At 45.0% G+C, this 19,025-nt stretch overlaps 1 long non-coding RNA gene across 1 annotated transcript; it reads left to right on the top strand.

Annotated features, from left to right (window-relative positions):
- The first annotated feature begins 14,464 nt into the window (after positions 1–14,464).
- LOC121094080 lies at positions 14,465–18,463 on the top strand. The gene is made up of 3 exons (XR_005829734.1): positions 14,465–14,541; positions 16,225–16,360; positions 17,239–18,463. It is a non-coding gene; the product is annotated as an uncharacterized LOC121094080 (long non-coding RNA).
- The last annotated feature ends 562 nt before the right edge of the window (positions 18,464–19,025 follow it).

Below are 19,025 nucleotides of genomic sequence, written 5' to 3'. Positions count from 1 at the left end.
GGAGGAGGAGGATTGTATCAATTTTAAGTGAGAGGAAAGGGACATTCATACTTGCTGGACTGAGCATGGTTCTTAAAGTCTCTGGACACACCTGAAAATCTTGGCCTGAGCAAATCCTGGAGATGGTTTTGGGTCAGCAGGAGCGAGTTCTAATAAATGGGTTTGGGGAGCCAGCAGAGATGACCGCAAGCACTGAACCCCCTGACACGAAGGGACTGGCTCTGTTTCGTTGGGCACCAGCTGGATCCAGGTCCAGCCCGGGTGGCGGAGGGATGCAGAGCTGCAACCAGGGCATCATAGAAAAGGGTCTGACACTCAACGTGTGTGAGAGATTCACAGGTGTTAAGTCAGAAAGGGGCTTTAGATCATCTAATCTGACATGCTATTCAGGAAACGGGCATACAGTTTTACCTGGAAAACCTGGAACATAATAATGCCGATGAGCCAGGCAAAGGAACATCAGGCGGGGGCTGAGTTTGGGACAGGATCAGACTCGAGCAGTGTTTTGCTCCTCGTGTGGCCCTCCCACCACACCTAAAGATGAGCATGAGGCATGTAGACACGTGGGGATGCAGATGAGCAATGGTTTCAGAAACGATGACAGTGCCTCTTGGAACGGGGAACTCAGATGACTTTGGAGACATAGATACAAGGGCCTAAGTCAGGAAAGGCATTGCTCTGGAGAGGATAGGTTGTAATAATAAGAATTTTCCTGTGTGTGAATGTGAAACTTTTGGTAATTGGTCACGGTAAGGAGTGGAATCCTGATCTGAAGACAATTGATCTGGTTTATGTCAAAAGGTATTTGTGTTCCCTGTGCATAAGAAGTGTGTTGAAAGCTTTTGATTGAAGAGAGATGAGTGACCTGGAGGTCAGATCAAAAATAATTAAACCTTCATAGGGACCACATAATCTCTGGTTAAACTTCACTAGAAGAGGAGAAGTTGTGATGTAATTCATGACTGAATTTATCTGGCAGTGTAATGTATCCAGATTAGAAATAAAGACCACACAAATGGATGGCATTCCACATTTGACAGCTACTAAAACTCCCTGTGTCTTGAAAAAAGGGAAATATACAGTGTACTCAGTGTGGTGTTTGTACAGCAAACCCTATCAGGAAACCGTTTGAGAACCAGCAAATAGCCAAAGCTGCAACTTGCTTGAAATGCAGTATATGCATCACGGGAAGAGCAAGGATGTAGGGTGAAAGTGTATTTATAATTCTGGCAAGTCGAAAGGCTTCAGTAGTTCACCTTTCTCAAAATAATAAAATGCCATCACTCTTCTTCTCAGGGAAGAAACTGTGAAGCTGTTTATTTTTTCCATCCCTATAATGCAAGGAAGGAAAGAGCTTGCAAAATTTCCACTGTAGCATATGTGATAGAGTCAGCTGCCTTTGGTACCAGAGCTACCTCATGTCACCTCACAGTCTGAGATGGGTTTATCCTCACAGCACCTATTTGAGGTGGGTCAATGGTGGTGTTTCTCCTTTATGTCCCTGTTAAAGACAAGTAATGAAGCATCAGAACCTGAAAGTGCCTCTATATGGGCTCAATGGTACTGTGCGCTCCAGTCTGGGGACACCATTCAGCCCACAAAAGCTGTCCAGGAGGACCCCAGACCCCTACAGAGTTGATGTGACATGGTTCAGAAGCACGTACAGAAAAGCTGCAGCCAAGGACATCTTAGCTTAAGTGACCTGGCAAAATCCACAGAAAAAAATCCATGGTAAAAGAAGGAAATAAGCCCTACCTCCTCAAGGAGATAGGAGCTTGCTCTCCAGATGTGGAATGGATAGAAATCTGAAGAATGAGGCAAGGACAATGTGCTTGCTAAGGCAAAAAGGCTTAAATTATGAAAGTCACCTGGAGCATTTTATTCATGGCAATTAGCACAAGTTCAGCTTGAAGGTACTGGTAGCTTTTGATTACCAGCTTGGGCGTGGAACACCTGCAAGGTGTAGCTGCTTTCTAGTCTCCCATAACTAAAGTTAAAGACAAAAATCACCATGAGAAAAGCTGTAAGTTCCCTCCTTGGAGCAGTGTAGCTCTTGGCCACAATCCACGTCAGTAAACAGAGCTGTTGAGATCCCAGCTCTATGCAATTTACAATTATGCTAATTCACAGTTGTGCTAATGCACAGCTTTGGATGAGCATTTTTCTGCAGTGAATTTTCAGAGTGGCTTGGCTTCTCACAAACTGTACTCCCTGACAAGGGGCAAGATATTCATCAATGTGTTGGATGAAATACTTCGCAGCTCCCCAGGCCAATTCTGAAGGCAGGCATCTGTGCAAGCGGGATTGCACTTTCTTGGTAAGTGATTCAGCCTAGCTTAAAATAGTTGAGTTAGGTGGGGTGAATCAGTTTGGTAATGTTTGTGTCCTCAACCCATATCACTGAGGGATTATAGAAACAGCCTAGACAAGTTGTTTGGTCTAGGTATCTCTCAGGTAGCTAAATACAGGGGAAATGACTGGGGGTGCTTGTAATTTAAGAGCATGGGCCTCATTAGCGGGCAGAGGGCTGGGAGGTTAATCATTGCGGTTCTTGTGAGAAATCACACCCGCCTTTTGACATCACCCTTCTGAGGGTGGCAGCCATCAAATAAGTGTATTGAATGAGATGAATGATGTGATGCGTGATGACATGATAAGAATGAAATCATAAAAGGGCATAATGAAGCAGGGGTGACCCAGGGACTGAGAGCTATCTTCGTCGGGTGCATCCTGGTAGAAGTTCTAACAGCAGGATAAGGAAACTGAAGTATCACTGTGTCACACAACAGCCAAGACTGTCAAGGCGTGATCACTGGCGGTTCATTTATGTAAGCCAGAGAAAATGTATAAGTCACAGGAGAATGAAAAAGCAGAATCAAAATGTTCAGCCTTAAGTGACAGTTCTTTTTCCCTGCAAAGGTGATTGTCAGGCAAAATACTGCATCTGCCAGCATTTTCACTAGAACAGTTACCGTAAAAATACCCAAATCTTCCACTGAAGCTGTATATCTTATCCACAAGAAGGACATATCCACCATGGATCCTGTTTTGTTTGCCCTCCGTGGAATTAAATTTGGTGTTTCTGTCTTTGATTCCAATCACAGTGTATGAAAGCTCTGTGCATTCCCATTGATATTCATATCATTTCTACTTCAGCTTCTCTTGAATTAATGTAACCCAGGAAACTTAGCAATGTCAGGCTCAATTTATGCAGGCTGATGCTGAATCTTGTCCGTTCTTGAATTCTGCCATTCTCCCCAGTTTCCTTTATTTCTTTCTTGGATGCCTTTATGCAAATGCACTTCCTTGGGCATACAACACACAGCAGGCTTTTGCTGATGGAAAAGCAGGTTTTTCACCCTGCCCACACGAGTTGGGCACTGAGACGCCCAAAGGGCAACCAAAAGAACCCATCAACACGGACCACTGTACCAAATAGCAAGTATTTTTTCTGGCAATACTACTTCTCGGTACCTTTTCCCCCCAGACTTTTCCCCACTGGAGGCCTGTCAGCCTACACGGTGAATTTCTATCCGATTAGGGCAAAGCAGAAGAAACGCCACAAGGTGAGGCGCAGCCATGCCTTCAGAGATGCTACCATGAAACCAGCAGCATTTGGGTACCTGTGTATTGCCACAGCAACCTGACAATTCACAAGGAGTCAGAGAGTCATGGGGCCACCAGCCAGCATTCCTGGTTTAGCGAGTCAGCAGCAAACACCATGCAGAGCAACTCAAAGTGGTGCTAAATTCAGTGAGCAGCCCTGACCTGCGGTTTCATGCAAACCTTTTTTCCTTTTTTTTAGACTATATGGGTTCATGCCCCCTAAATTTCACTCTCAGTTTCAGGTATGAATGAATTCAAAATCTTTAGGTAAAATTCAGCTAGAAGAAACTACCTAGTTTGGACCAGTTTCAGTACAAACCTAAGCAAAACCACAAAATTGCTCATGGTTTCCAGACTAAACCATACATTTCACCTAGTTTTTTGGGGTTTCGTTATGAAAGTTTCATGGAGTCTGCAAAAAAAAAAAAAAAAAAAAAAAAAAGCAACACATTTACAAACTTTGAATTGCTATCTCTACACTTTTGTCTACTGGGAATATAGAAGTTGACAATGGAAGTCGTTGCTATCAAATGCCCGGTTGGCAAGTTTTCTCTGCGCTGTGGGAACCTCCAGTTCATTTTAAGTGGAAATAGACTGGTTTAGTGGCCCTCCTCGACTCCTGAGCTTTGGACTTGGGTTTGGCCCTTGTATTGGTCTTGTTAGTCCAGTTTCAGCCTTGAATAATACCTAGAAGACAAAAATCAAGGATCCTCTTTGTCATGGTGGGACATCTATGGATGGTGCAGGCATGGCATAGACAAGCCTACATCTTTTATATCTCAGGGTTTAAAGAAACTGGGAAACTTCTCTCTTATTAATTATTATCTCTCTTATTAATTATTATCTCTTCCAGTAGAGAATAAAAATTTCTAAGTCAGGCCTGGGAACTCTTCAAGAGCTTGGTAGCTCAGGCTACTCGAAGGCGTGTGAGTGTGGTGCAGCAAGGGCTGTGCAAACAAAAGATAACTTCAGCCTTGAATTCATGATAGTCCAATAGTAGACAAATGAAAATATGAGTGAGATGAAGGATGGGCAGTACCAGAGATACATTACACTGTAGAAGATTTGTCTTGAAGTATAATGCATTTTTAGTGATATATACGCAAATGTGTGTATTTTTGCTGGATACATTTCTGAAGGCTGCGCCTCATCTACTGAGTCAATTCTGTCATCCAGGATACATCAGCACTGATTTTTTGGCTGAATTCCTTAGAAATTACCTTATTGAGCACAACTGAACCAGGAAACTCAGCTAGACTGGAATATTTCATTTTAAAAGGCAGCTAGCTTTCTTTCAAAGACTTCAAGTCACGATGGACCTGCTGTTTCTTTCAAGGAGTCATGACAATGTTAAACTAACTTCTGTCTCACAGATTTGCTTCTCTTCTTGATTGGATTGACAGAGTCAGCCAGAAAGATAGAAAGCAGGAAAGCCTTGTGGGTTTTCTTTTTCACCTCATCTGTCATTAACTCTCATTTCCACTGGTCAAAACTTTCCTTTTTTAAAATTTAATTCACATGGACCCAGGTTCAAATTTCCTTCTTTCCTCAGTTTGGATAAACAAAGAAACCAAATTGCTCAAATTTCTCTCGGTAAAGGTATTTTTTTTTGACCCCAAATCATTTGCTCACTCCTGCTACTGCAACTGTTTAGCGGAGAAAATCTGTAACAGAGTCTCTTTCCCGGGACATGCAGGATGGGGAACTGCAAACGGCAGCTTCGAACAGCGCTTCAAATGCAAAAACACAGAGCGAACAATTGAAAGTTAGAGGCACTCACTCAAATGCAAAAATATTCCTTTTCTCTAAATGTAATGAGGCAGTTTCATGATGTGTCTTGGCAAGCTGGCTTGTTTTGTTTTGTTTTAGCTCTTTTCTAGAGGAGGTCGGCCTGTGGGTAAAACTCAGGCTGAAAGGGAATCTGCCGCCTGACCAGCGTGTCACTCACCGTGTCCCGCTCTCCCAGCGGCTCCGGCAGGAAAGCGGCACGCTCACCCAGTGGGAGCTGGGCCAACATGGCCTTGCCACCTGCCAGCATCCCTGGAGAGGGGACAATAATTATCAACAAGATAGGAATGACTTTGCCTGGACTTTCTTAGGCCAAAAGGTCAAAGGAAAAGGATGGGAGCGGAGCAAGTGACCAGGCTGCAGGGAAAGCCACCAGTGATGCTCACCGCTTGTCCGCTTCTTCTGTGAACACTTTGGGAAGAGAAAAGTTTGAACCCAACCCTGAGCAGAAGGACTTGCTAATGCCTGTGGGCCTATTGCAATGTACCTAAAGCCAGCCTTTTCCACCCCACAGCTCAAATCATTTTTCAAGAAAGAACTACCTGATTTCTACTGTTTTACGGCCAGAAAAATTGGGGCAGAGGGTGGAGAAGTGAGTAGCGGAGCAGACACTGTGTCTTTCCAAAGCCTTTGCAAGATGCACTGGACAAGTGAGATCTATAGAGCTGTGATGGGTTCCTACCCTGGATTCAGTTTGCAGAAGCAGGGTCATGGGCTGAAGGAAAGCTCCAGGAGCACTTGTGACAGTGGGTTATCCCTGCCATCCCAGCGGAGCCTCCTCACATGCAGCTGGGCAAGGCAAGGAATGAGGGAAGGAGTGTGGTGAAGACAGTGAGAAAAAGGAGGTGGTGGTGTAGGTTGTGAGAGGAGATGAAACAGCTTTGACACAAGCAAGGGAAACTTCACATTTGGAATTTCAAAAAATTGACTCAACATTTCTGCCGTAGGAGATAAACATCTATCTGGTTTATTACTGGGAATCATCTTTTTCTGTTTATAAATAGAAAAAGCATGTTACCTCATGTTATTTCCTCTGGGGTTTTCTGGGGGTAGATCTATGTGCGTGGTAAACAGCTTGCAAAGAAGTTGTTATTATTAGTAGTCAATATGAAGAACAAGAAGGCAGGGGCTGAGGCTGCAAGGTGCCAGGTATGAGCTAGCCACAAGCTAGCCACAAGCCAAGTATGTCTTTCACTCATCTGCAGTGCAGGAGGGACAGCCCAGCCAAACCACTAGTCTGTGCCTGTGATTGTTGTTGCTTTGTGATGCTGTCTGTATTCCTATAAGCATTTTTCTTGTTGAAGGACAACTTAGGTGAAGATACAAAGACCTTAAAGTCCAAAAACTAGCAACAAGACAGGAAAACATCGATAAGCAGCTAGGCAGGATTACCAGTGCGCTCATTTATAAAAGCTTTTTAAGCCTTGACAAAGCCTTGCTTGTGTCGTGGTAACAGTCAGCAATGGAAATGTGGTGTTGGTTGCTGTACACATGCATTTGAGGCAGTCTTGTGAATTTGCAGTCTGAACAGGTGATGCAGAGTCTGATAGGAAGCTAAAGCATGGAGCACCACTTATCTGGTCTGTAAGGCTTTGCCTTCCAGCCTGAAGTGCATGAACTGCACTTGCTCGCCTGGAGCATCCTCAGGGGTGGGCAGAAAAGCCCTTCAGTGCATGACGGATGGTCCTGCAGGGAGCAGGTCTGGCTTTGGGGTGAGGGAAAGAGAAGACCAGCAGGAGAAGGGACTCTGGAGATGGGGCTCCTGGGGCTCCCACAAGCATTTCTGCATGCCCAGGTGGGCTCCAGGCATGGGGGATCGTCTCAGATAGCTGGTAGATATGTGACAGTAGGTTCACCAAACCCATGGTAACCTTAATCCTATGGGTGCCGTGGCATATTTGGGGTTTACTGTGGATACATCTGGTCAGTGCAGGCTTTAGATGACCTTCAGGGCAACCTTAACTCTCAGGGTAGCGCTAGCCTGAAGGACGTGACCCGTGACAGTCGTACAGCAGGTCTGTGTCAGACCCGCACCAGGGCTACTCTGCACCAGGGCTTTGGTCTTCTGAGTCCAGCTCCAAAATCGCGTGCAACCAGTTGGAAATATTGCAGTGGAGTCCCTTCCTCTCAAAAATGTTGTTTCATTAAGAGTAAAACCCTTTTGTCGAAAAGATGGCCATTCTGATAACACTTTTCAGAAAATTAAAAAAACCCTTATATTTCAATAAGCTCGAAAGATGCAAGTTCATCATTTTGGAAATAGAATGATTTCATCTTTCTATAAAAATGTTTTGTTTTGGAACATTCCACTTGATACTGTTTTATTTATTCAATCTATTTATTCAGCTTGAAACTGTGGTAAAAATCAAGCCCTTTGATCTCTGTTTGCTACACTTCAGTGGTGGAGAAAGGGACTTTTTCTTTGTGATACTCTTCTAGGATTTTTTTGTATTATGAATAAAAGTTATTCTTAAATTGCAGCATTGCAACCCAGATACAAAAGCTAGTTGCTGATGAAATATTTGCATGACCAGTGGTTCTCCAGTGACAGCAAACTGTCAGCACTTTTATTCAGTAATTCGGGAAGACTTCCCTTGCTGCCAATCTAATGAATTTCAAACGCTTTGAAAAACGATTGGTTGGCTTTGCTTTCCAACGAGACAGCTCAGTGCGATAAGGGTTGGGTGCTGGTGCACAAAGACATGGGGAGAGGGGTCAGGGATTAGCAGACAGGCAAGGTAGGTGGAATATAGGAAGAACGGGAGAAGTAAGGAGTTAACAATAGGTGAGGGACTAGGTGGTTGAAAGATTCAGTTTGTGGGTCCAAAGGGAATGGAAGGGATGTTCTACATGAAGACAAGTCTGCCATGACATGGTTTAAAGCCAGGGCTTGCTACTTCTGCCACCACTACATGTTGCTTGGGAACATTGTTAAATGCGCTGGAAAAGGAGCGCAGGGTCATGGCTGTTGGCAGCGCAGCCACACGGCATGGATGAGCTGCTGCAGTGCTGGTGACTCTGTTAAAACAACGGGAGGTGGGCTGCCTTGCTGGCAGGGGAGCAGCTTCTGCCCTTCTTGACGCAGCACTTGAGTGTGGCAGAGGGCTGGAGGAGTGAGCTGGAGCAGAGGGAGAGCCATGGGGTGCCCGGGGTGAGCATCAAGGGGAGTGGGGGCAAACCAAGGATGAAGAGATGGTGTGGGTATGGTTCAGAACCGGACAGGATATTTGCACATATGATTGGGGGACTGAAGAGGAACAGAGAAGAAGAGGTGATTGGGGATAAAGGCAGTGCAGTGGGGACAGCGGAGGCTGTGTGCCCTGAGCTGACACTGGGGTGATGCACAGGTGCTGGACGGTACAACTGGTGGTGAGTCACTATGTAGGCAGAGGATGTGGTGCAAGGCTCGGAGGAGCGGGGAAGACCCAGCCTCAGCACTGCTGCTCACCGCTTTGGAGAAGAGTGAGCAGCAATGGGGTGAGACAGCTGAGGTCACAGCTTGTCCAAGCTTCGTGGGAGCTGGGCACGAGGAGCAGGTGCCCAGCCTTGCAGGCAACTACCACTGGGGATGGAGACAGGCAGAGGTCAGGCACCTCCTCTGGTGAGCTTGGATCGGGGGACCATTTTTCTGATTAAAACCAGCAGTTGGGACAGTGATTCTCCACACAAAGAGGGATTTCTATAACCACCTTTGAGACTTTTTACCTCTCTTTTTTTTTTTATAATGTTAAAATCTAAATATTTACCTTGACCTACAGCTAACCGTGCAGCAGTAAAGGGAGGGAAACCAGCCAGATGGAAAGCAAAATGACAGAGCACATGATGGACCTACAAATCAAAGCACATCCCAATCATAAGGAGACTGCAAAGGCTGGTAAGTTTAACTCTGGTGAATAGTTTGCTGAGTGCAGTCATTGAGTAGCAATAAATCTGCTACACTAATTGCAAGTAGGTAGAGGAGGAGGTACCACAACTATTCAGGTTACCACAGAAGATAGTCCTAGCCGGCTGCACAGCCCACAGCCTGTGCTTTCAACACTCCTACAGTGGAATCAGTTGTGATAGCCATCTCTCTGAGCAAAGAGCTGTCCTCCATTAAATGCTGTGGCTCTAAAGCTGGGAGAAGATGGTTCAATGAATCATTGATTCATTGGAAAGGGCACTGGTGGGTTGGCTGAGCCACTTCATGAATTTGAGTTGAATTTTGCCAGGCAAAACCACAAGCGCTGAAAACTTTTGGCAGGTGTTGTAACACGGGAATTAGACAAGATTGAACAGTGATTGGAGACAGTTCCAAGGTTAGTTGCTTTTACACTTCTGATAAGTTTGGTTCTTGCCCAAACCTGAGCCAGGTGATGCAGACGTTATTCCTCATCCATTAATTGGCTGATTAAGGTACCAATGCACACCAAAATAGCTGTAGATATGTTATCTCTCTCTGAGTAATGCAGACCACATATGAACAACCTTCTCCTGTCATCAGGAAATCATTATTATTCAATAGCATGCACAAACCAGACCACCATGGTCTGAATGAAAGGGTAGGAAAATACCTGATAGTAATTTTCTGAAAACTGCAAGTTATAATTCCCTCCCTGGGACTCGCTTTTACAGGATGAATACTTATTAGACAAATCTGAATTCAACCACTTATGCTCTGGACTCTGCAGGGGATCAACAACCCTTTCAATGCTAGCTGGATAAGGAAAGAGCTGTAATTTTATTTTTATGCCAGGAGCAGCAGCAATAGGCGCTAGAAAGATGTGCTCCATACGTACAGCAAAACCATTCTGGAGCCAACCGGTGGATGCAGATAAGAGCCACTTGATGAAACATCAGCTAGGTCACCCCCCGCTGTCTTTGGTCACTGCAATGAATCAGAGCCCTGTGTGAGTCAGACCAAATAACCCCCAAGCCCACTACCCCACCTGCGAGCACGGGGGTTAAGTACAAGATGCTTTAGGGGAGAGTATAAGCAAGAGGCAAAATATCGTGGGCATTCACCTGCATGATCTAATTCCTGTTTGAGTCCAGTTAGGCACTGTGACAAGGAAATCCACAATTTAGTCATGCAATGTATAAAGCAAATGTTCTTTTAATTTATTTTAAATGTTTTGAAGGGTTTGTTTTCCGGGATGCCCTTTAGGCTTGTTAGATAAAGAACTGGATTTCACTCAGGCTTGCTGCCCCTATGCCTTCAATATTTCATGGTGCTCTTCCATACCTCTTTACTTTGCAACCGAGGGGGAGAAATGGACACTTTTCGGAAGGAGTTTGTCTAGCTTATTTTATGTACCTTCTTCAGAAGGGCATGACTGATGCCCTGGCGGTAGCTGTCTTTCCTCAGTGCCTCAGCTGCCATCCACTTTTGATGAAAGGGCTCCATCTCTGGGACACTTGAATGTCCGGGGGAATGGAGAGCCCAGCTGCACCGCGGAGCAGCTGCCTGAAGTCTCCGACCATGGGAAAGAATAAAGAAAACCAAAAGCAAGGTGTGCTCTTTGCTATGACCCCTGCAGGGCTGCACAGCCGGACCTGGAGGGCTGTGGCCCCCAGGAGCAGCCCCTGGCAGCTGCTGGTGAAACCCCAGGAGACAACGGGTGGAAGGGGTTGTGTGCCAGTGGTGTGCTTTGATTTGGAGCAAAAGGCAAGAAAAGCGAGCGCAGTGAAAGGGGGAGGCGTCGCTGCGGCTTTCTGGGAGGAAGCAGCGCAGGCAGCAGGACTCACTGCCTGTCCCCATGGGGGTGGGGGGGGGTGGGGGGGCAGAGCTGCACCCCAGCCGCTGCACACAGAGCCAAGAGGGATGCAGCCCTTCCCGGGGAAACACTGAGCATCTCTGCTGACCCTTAAGATATTTTGCCTCTTACTTATACTCTCTCCTAAAGCACCTTGTACTTAACTCCCGTGCTCGCAGGTGGGGTAGTGGGCTTGGGGGTTACTTGGTCTGACTCACACAGGGCTCTGATTCATTGCAGTGACCAAAGACAGCAGGGGGTGACCTAGCTGATGTTTCATCAAGCTGATGTTCATCCAAGGGCAGGAGAACCCAAGCTGGCCAAAATTACGAAGAAAAACTAAAACGAAACAATATTTACTTGTTAAAGATGCTGAGGCAGGTATTTGAGTTTGTTTTTCTTTCAGCTAATGCCAGGTCAATTTTTCTTTTGATCTGCCTTAGTCCCCCCATCCCTATAGAGGCAGGCACAGTGAGAACACGCTTCAAAGAAAGCTGACAGCTTTCTGGTGTGGTTTTGTATGGTTTCCTGAGAATCAGGGGACATTTCTTGTTTTGCAACTTTACAGAAACCCACAAGTATGCTGAAGTGCTTTAAAGACCTAATAAACAGGTTGGTGTTGTGAAAGTTTAGCGAGGGGCAAAAAACGAGCACTGCCACGGTCAGCTCAACTGCTGGGCCCTGACAGCAAACGTGCTTTGAGCTTGCTTGTAGCTGTGGCGAGCATGCGGCGCCAAGGGATTTAACGTACCGGTGAGGCGGATGGTTATGAAGCTGCAAGAAGAATGTGGTTAGTTTTACTAGCACCTGTGGCAAGTTCCTTTCAGAGGTCCTCCCACAAGGCAGTCTGTGTTGTACAAGATGATGCAGAAAGAACAGGAGGAGGGAGATGATTGTGTCATATATTCCCCTGGGGCTCGCTATTTTATTAAAAAAATAAAAAATAAAAAAAAAGAAAAAAGAGATTAAAAAAACCCCAACACTCTTTAGATGCTTTTTTTAATTTCACAGGGGACATTCAGTGGAAACTATTATAGTGGCATCGTAGGAAGGAGCCAGGCAGCCTCCATCTGTGTGCTGAGCTCATCCCGATCCCTGTGCCTCGAGGAGGAGGGAGATGAGGACAAGAGCAGGCGCTTGCATGGTTGAGGCAATGGTGGTGGCAGTCGAGGGAAGAGGGTGATGATGCTTTTGGCTTTGGCAGTGATTTGCTCTACGTATTGAACTGGGCATTTTCTGCCCCTGTGCTTGGGCTTTTGAAACCGATAACATGGAAATCCCTGGCGTGAGGAGATCTCTTGTGGGACTGCTGCCTCTTGGTGTGTTTGAGACATTCCAATAGAAAGTGTTTTCTACCAGATTTCTTTATGAGAATTAAAAATGAGTGTAAGAAGAAGAAAGAATAGGAAAATATTTGAAGTACAGAATGGCAGTAAGTAGCTCTTATTTTTCACTCTTCCCACGTGTCGCTGGTGAACACGTCTATCTGGCTATGCTTTTTTTTTGCAATTATATAAGCAAAGACATAAGGAAAGCTTTCTTCCATAAGTGTTCACCTAAGAAGAAAGCAAGAAAGTTATAGAATCAGTGGTAGTAGATGATTAATGAACCAAACCATCTCTTTTCCCCCAACCACAGCACCACACAATGGGTTTTCACTTTCTCCCAATGGCCTTCAAAACATCCTCATCCTGAGGAGCAGGTTGTTTTGAGCTGATATTTCTGTACCTCAGCCTAGAGAAAGGCACTGGGGTCTCAGAAGGGAAGGCACGTCTGTATGATCACTGGTGTACCTCTTTCTTGATGGATAGTTAGGAAGCGTTGAAACACCAACGTTTCTTAAGCAAGAACATATAAAGCTTCTCTTGAAAGGACAATGACGTGAAAAATTATCTCATGACTCTTACAAGGACTGACTGAGTAGCCTTCAACTTAGTAAATCAGAAATAACACCAGTGCCATTTATTGCTTTATGTTCAACTAGAACCAATGTAAGCAGTGAAAGAAGAGCTGCCAGATGTGAAAATTGGCCAAAAATGATCAGATTTGGACAATATCTCTTGGTTTGCTGCTTTCTGAAGTCCAGCTTGATAAACTCCATATTAATTTTCTGAGCACCTTCAGCCCTCACTAGGAGTCAAAACAAGGTCCTGCAGCTAAGCCTGGCTGGAGAAGGTGGAGACGAAGGTTCCCAAAGTCATGAGTGGTCGCACTGGCTGACACGAGAGACCTTTCTGCCCAACTTGGACCTACCTACACAGGTTGTAGGCTTAAGGCTGTCAACAGCTTTAAACCATTAAAAAAGGCAAGAGGCCACCAGGGAAACTTAAAAATAGGGTGCCAAGAGTGCACTAATGGCTGCTTGCATATACACGTGGTTCAAAGGGATGTATATTTGCAGTAACTTCATTAAAATAAGCTGCGGTAATTTGAGGAGAGGAATTTTCCTTTCCAGTGAAGTCCATCTGGCAGTTTACCCGCAAGTGGTCAAACACAGCAACGTCTTTGGGGCTGTGGTGCCAACTCACAGCATTGCTAAGGTGCAAAACTTTTGTTAGAAACAGAAGGGGCGGTGGATTTTTTTTTTTTGTTGTTGTTAAAAGTGTTTGTTTTCTGTGCTTTATTTTTTTCCAGGAAGAGATAGACGAATCTCAGAACTGATGCACTCCAAACTCTTAAATGCTGGCACTGCTTATTAGCTGCTTGCTCAGTGGAGAATATTCTTCCTTATATAGGCCTTTCAGAAACTAGGTCAGAGGATTAACATGAACACTGGCTGCTAAAAATCCTCTTTGACAGCCTGCCTTCCTTTATCATTTTTTTCACTTTGCCCACTGCAGACACCAACACCTTCCAGCTTCTCTATCGATTTCTCCGGGGGTGAGCTGTGCTGACCACCAAAGGTAGCTCCACTCCCCACCACTGCTGCACACCCTTGGCCAGCTGGCCTCTTCGACATTTTTGACCCCCAGCATCAGCTGTCTTCCCTGGAAGGAGAGGTTGTTTTTCAAAGAAATGTGGCGGTGCCACACCAGCCTAGGCGTTCAGTTGTCAGTGGAAAAACATCTGAACACAGCTGCCCTGGTGTGCTACAGGATGGGTACTCAGGATACGCTGCCTACGTTTTCCAAAGGTCCTATTCTGAGAAGAGGGGAGCTCTGCTAAGTACCAGGCAGGGTGCCAGACGTTTACACAACAGTCCCCCTAAAAGGCTACATCTTCTCAATTGGAGCTTCTAGGAAGGCCTGCCTGGCAAATAACAATAATAGTCACTGACGCTTTCTGTGAAATGTTTGCACTGAACCGTAAAACTCCACAGAATATTCTTGGTTTTAGATGCTGTTGCTAACTCTGAAGGATCACACACGATACATTTGTGCTGATGGGACATTTCTTGCCATGCTGTTTACAGGTGAGAGATAACATCTTTCTGTAAGACATATGTATGGAGATATATATTTATACATTAAAAATACATACACCCACACATATTCACACATGCACAAGACTTTAAAACTATCATGATACACCCACTTGTCTGATGCAGAAGTGATTTTCTAGCAGGAACAGCACATGCCATTATCATATATCCACCCTTAATCTGATTCCTAATTTGTATGCACATGCATGCCTATTTTAGGACTAAGCTCAGGACTAAAGTAAGATTCTCAGTGAGGATTTTAAAATCTCTGGATGACCTCTTAGCAAGGGGATCTTTGTTCCAGAAATGCTAAGTGCAGTACAGCCCTCCAAAATCTGCTGTACCTTCAGGACTTTGAAATTCTGACCACCTGGGAGGGAGCAAGGCTCCTGCAGTGGGTTCTGGTTTTGCAGCTAATCATGCAGCCTTCAACTAAAAAATAAAGTAGCTGATGTTTCTTTGGCCACTAACGTATGCAAAGCTCAGAGATCTTTTGCTACAGAAACCTTAAACTCTTATCATGTGTTGTTTTCTTTGCAGTTGGAATGAAAGTCACTTGTCAGCTATGTGTATCCTTTCTTCTCTTTCTTCTCCAGATCCAGGTCTAGCAAAGTGTACACGAGTTGTCCACTTGCCATGTGGGCACTCCCTGTTCAGACAGCTGAGCATGCCGATGATTTTCTTCCTTGCTCTATTCTAACTCCAGGCAGTCCATTGGTTGCTGTTGCCTTTGTGATGGGGTCGAGGGGATAACCTTATTTTTTACTGCCTCTTGTTTAGATGAGAAGTAGGTCTGTTGTCCCAGAGGTGCCGTGTGTCTCCTTTTTTGCTGTACTGTAAAGTCCCCTGGGCATCCACCTGGGTAACACCATCAGGTGATGTTTGTTCAGTGCTCAGCCAAGAAGGAGAAAGCAGACGTCTCCAGAATTCAGTGTTTTGCAAAGCCTCCCAAATCAATGCTTTATTGAGATGGGAAGTTTGATGAGAGTTGCCCAACTGCAATAAGGAGAAAAGTTCTAAAGGTACAGATTGTTAAAATCCTTCCCTGGGAGAAGCAAAAGTTTCCAGCTAGGCTCATTAAAGCTAGCTGTACACTTTGATTACCTGCTCAGGCCTTCGGCAGATGAAACAAGGTCTGATCTGGGATTATTCCCTCCTAGGATAGAGTCATATCTTTGGTTTTTCCTTTCTTTTCTTTTTTTCTGTAATGTACTTTGAGGCATATACATAAGCGAACGAACTGATTGCTACAGAAAACAGAGAACCCCTACTTAAAAACGCACTATAACAAGAAATATAAACATGCTTTTTTCACACCCTAACAGAGGATTGGAAGGGGGTATCCATCAAAATGTTTTGGCCTGTTAGTGATTTCTGCTTGCGTGTAGTGTGGGGCTGGTGGGACTCAGCAGCCATAGGCAGTTGCTGTCAGCTCACCAGGGCTGACGCTCAGAGCCTGGTACCTGCTGCCACCTGTGAAACCTCAGTGGTTTCTGCTCGCCTGCTGAGCTGCCAGAAATGCTGACATTTATGCTGAGCTGGTAGAATTTTAGGGCCTCTATACCAGTGATGCTCCCAGCTTTGCAATGTTTTTTATATATATATATTTATAGATATATAAATATAATGTGTTTGTGTGTGTGCATGCTGTTCATGTGTACTCTCCCTCTTTAGCCCCAGAGCGGTGGGGAATGGAGTGACATCCTGCTGGCACCACTCACACGTGGTGTTCCCCAGGGCTCAGCGCCGGGGCCAGTCCTGTTTAGTACCTTTATCAGTGATCTGGATGAGTGAACCAAGTGCACCATCAGTAAGTGTTCGTGGATAACACCAAGTGGGGGGGAGCACTGACCTGCTGGAGGGCAGGGGGCTGCCGAGGGACCTGGGCAGGTTGGGCTGATGGCCCGAGGCCACTTGTATGAGGTTCAACAAGGCTCAGTGCTGGGTTCTGCACTTGGGTCACAAAAACCCCATACAATTTTTTTTTTCTTTTTTTTTTTTTTTGTTTATCTCAGCCAGTTACACTTCTTGGCTCTGTCATAAGGGACTTGAAACACCTCTGTGGGGACTACTTCAAAATTTCCCTTCAAAACGTTTTTCTAGGGAAGATAGGTTTGTTTATTTTTTTTTGTTTTGGCTAAGTATCTTCTCTGCAAGCAGCATCCTATTTACCTGGAAACCTAGAACAGCTTGTTAATAAAAAAGTCCCAACTCTTCCTAAAGCTAAGACTTTTAGAATTGGTTTGATGAAAAAGTGGAAATTATCTCGGAGAATAAATCTGAATGGTTGTGCCCATTGGTGACATAGCCAAGAATTTTTGCTTCCACTTGGGCAAGAAACAGCCCTTTTCACATTATTTCTCTTCTTCTCTTTCTTTGCCAGCTACGGAAATAGAAGGACAAGGCACTAAAGTAAAGTAAAAGTAAAGAGGCAGGGGAAGGGCGGGGAGGAAATGAGCACATGGAGTCCTGAAAGTAGTTTCAGTTTAAGCAGTGGCCAAAATTTCAGGTTAGCTCCTGGTTTTAACCTTTTCTGCACAACTATAAAGAAGGGGGATGCCTGAAGCAAAAGGAGCCACAACAGCGGCAGTGAAAGGGGTTGTCTGTACTGAAACCATCCGTGTGTTGGTTTTTTCCCTCCTAATCTGTCAATCTATCTTTGTCTTTTTCTCTCTTTCCTCTTTGCAGCATATAATTTACAGTAAAAACACAGGAAGCTGAATGATTTCCTCTGAGGAAAGTACCTGACAAAGAGGTGGACGAGTGAAGTCACCAGGCCCTTTGACTTCATCGTTACCCATGGCTCCTCGGTGGTTTCAGGCAGAGACGCTATCTTGCAGAGACACCTTTGAAGTGGTTTTGCCAGATCATGGCAGGTGGGAGGCACACAAGGCCTGAGTTTTTCCCTGTGGCAATCCAAGCACGGGGAGTCCTGAGCTTGTGAATAACAGCAGCTATTATTTACGTTGCATGTTGCACACGAAAAAAAAACCCTCTCAACCATTAACAGGCTGTGACCAGAGGTTGTTCTGCACACGGTGCATGGGCTTCAGAGGTTCCTTGCTTATCCAGAGGCTGGGCAGTTTGAGGCTGACTCCTGGGGGCTGCAGTGGGGGACCCAGGCAGGGGGAGGCAGCCTGCAAGCTCCTGTCCCTACGGCACAGCCAGGGCTGCCGTTTGAAGTCCATCTCCTCCATCCCTCTCTGCAGTCTTCTGAGAAGCCAAGTTGGAGAAGCAAAACACCAGCACTAAGGAATGGGACTTGGACCTCCTGTGTTGCAAGGTCCCTTTGAAAAGCTCAGCCCAAACTTTTGTGGTTTCAGACGTCCTGAAGCGGGATTTTTACCCGAAAAAAATGTATCTTCAATGTAACTTAAAAGGGCACAAGTGAGTAACACTTCAGATATCATCTCAATGAGACCATGAGTTCCCCACACTTTAAAAGTGACTAAAACTCAAGTGGGTTTTTCAGTGTGCATGTGACTAAATGTAGGAGTAGAAGGGTTGAGAGACAGACAGAGATTGTAAACTTGGGAGAACATCACCCACTTTGACTATAATGCAATAACCTCCTCTTTTTTTCTTCTCCAACTCCTACTACCTCCAGAAAACCTTCCTTTAAATTGCAGATGTGTTGAAATGATTGCATGTGCTTATATTTTCCTGCTCCATCCTCCACTTGGGATGTCGTTTATGCTGCAAAATGAAATAGGACTGATTCATTTTGCAGAAGGAACATGATTGATACAAGCCCGGATGGAGACTCATTCTCAGCTCTGTGGAAATTCCTCACCAAGGTTGCTAGTCAAGTGAAAACCTCTTCACTGTAGAGTCATCAGGGTTGTGTTGCTACTCCTAAACTTCTTGGGCTGGAGCCAGAAAAAGCTTGTGAGCAGGTAAGAATGACCCAGAAAACCAGAACTGTTCTTACATCATCTTTTTATTCTTTTTTTTTTTTTTTTTTTTTTTTTTTTTTTTTTTTTTTAATGAGAACTGTCTCTCTCACCTAAACCAGCTGCTTCTTCACGGCAAAGATGTCATGTTATTCTCTAGACTGAAGGTCTGATGAAGGTGTGTTCCTCTACAGCGAGGCTGTCAGCCTTCCAAGAACAAAGATCATATGTGCAGCTTTTGCTGATATTTGTTTGCAGTCTCCTGGTGACAAACCGCACCTTGTTTAGCCAGACAAACATATGTTGTACCCACACAAAACTGCTACGGCATGACAGGCTGAGATTTCTTTACCTGGTGAGGGTCCCAGGAAATACCCAAGAAAAAGGCATATGAACAAAGACTACAGCCAAGAGGGTTTCTGAGCAGATTTTTTTCAAAGAAAATGGTAAGGCAATCCTGAACAGGGGATATCCCCACCTGGAGCTCTAAAGCTGCTGAAGGGTTCATGTCTTCTGTTTTGTTTTTATTTTTACATAGATTCCCCCCCCCCCACACTCCCCATAAAATACGTTTTATGATTT

This window comes from Falco naumanni, chromosome 9 (assembly GCF_017639655.2).
Source record: "Falco naumanni isolate bFalNau1 chromosome 9, bFalNau1.pat, whole genome shotgun sequence".
In the NCBI taxonomy this organism is placed as follows: Eukaryota; Metazoa; Chordata; class Aves; order Falconiformes; family Falconidae; genus Falco; species Falco naumanni.
The sequence above is the reverse complement of the archived record's forward strand: the minus strand, read 5'-3'. Positions and strand labels throughout refer to the sequence as shown.